The 1081-nt window shown below is 63.9% G+C and overlaps 1 protein-coding gene across 1 annotated transcript in view; it reads right to left on the bottom strand.

Moving 5' to 3' along the window:
* Nucleotides 1-1081, bottom strand: part of KIF25 (kinesin family member 25) — a 35659-nt gene that overhangs the window by 4448 nt on the left and 30130 nt on the right. The window lies entirely within an intron of this gene.

A 1081-nucleotide genomic window follows, 5' to 3' on the forward strand; every position in this document is an offset into this window, starting at 1 on the left:
GGGCTGGGGCTGGGGCTTGAGGGGGGTGGGGCTGGACTGGGGGGGGGGCCTGGCAGCTCAGGGCTGTGTGGCCTCTGTGGGTGCAGACTGAGCTCCCCCTCATTCCTAACCCACCCCCTAGTTGAAGGTGCCAGCGCCAAGGGCCACGGAGGCGGGGACCAGCGCCCCTGTCCCCCGCGACTGAGGAGCAGGGCAGGGCGGGCCCTGAGGGCTCCTATTTCTGTCCTTCCTCTGGCCTGTGGGGGACATGGAAATGATGTCCCCTAACCGCCGGGTAACCCTCCCAGGGTGGCCTCCTGCCCTCCCCGTCCCCCCTGCCAGGAGTGCCAGCCCAGCTCAGTGAGGAGGGGGTGGAGGGGCAGAGGGGGGCGGCCCACCCCTCAGGAGGGCGGAGGCTCCTTGGAAAAGCCAGAAAGAGAACCTTGCCCGGCCAGCGTGGCTCAGTGGTTGAGCGTCGGCCTGTGAACCAGGAGGTCACAGTTCAAACGGCCAGGGCACAGGCCCGGGTTGTGGGCTCCATCCCCAGTGTGGGGCGTGCAGGAGGCAGCAGCCGATCCATTCTCTCTCATCCTTGATGTTTCTCTCTCTCTCCCTCTCCCTTTCTCTCTGAAACCAATAAGAACATATTTTTTTAAAAATAAATAAAAGAAAGAGCATCTTTTCCTTTTGTGTCAAAGGTCTCGTAGGCAAAATGTATCTCAGGAAACTGGGTCTGAACCGCGGGGAACGGGTGGTGTGTGAGGGGCAGGTCGGGCTGGCTCCTGGCCCCCGAGGAGTGGTGAGCGCTGGGTGACGAGGCGTGGGCCCGGCTGTGGGTGCTCCTGGCAGCCCCGCTCTCCCTCACACGTGTCCGTGTGGCTGGAAGGAAGGCCACCAGGTCCCTCTGGACTCCCAAGAAGCAGGTGGTGGCTCAGGAAAACGTAGGCAGAAATGCCCCCCCACCCCCCAGCCTGGCTGGCCAGGTTTGGACAGAGGTCAGAGGTCAAGCTCGTGGATCTAGACTTCAGGACCCCCGAAGGCTAGTTCAGCGCCCACTCCGGGGCCAGCCAGCGGGGCTTGCTGGGGCCTGGGGCTGAGCCTG

The sequence above is a fragment of the Myotis brandtii genome, unplaced genomic scaffold (assembly GCF_000412655.1).
Source record: "Myotis brandtii unplaced genomic scaffold, ASM41265v1 scaffold1077, whole genome shotgun sequence".
NCBI lineage: Eukaryota > Metazoa > Chordata > Mammalia > Chiroptera > Vespertilionidae > Myotis > Myotis brandtii.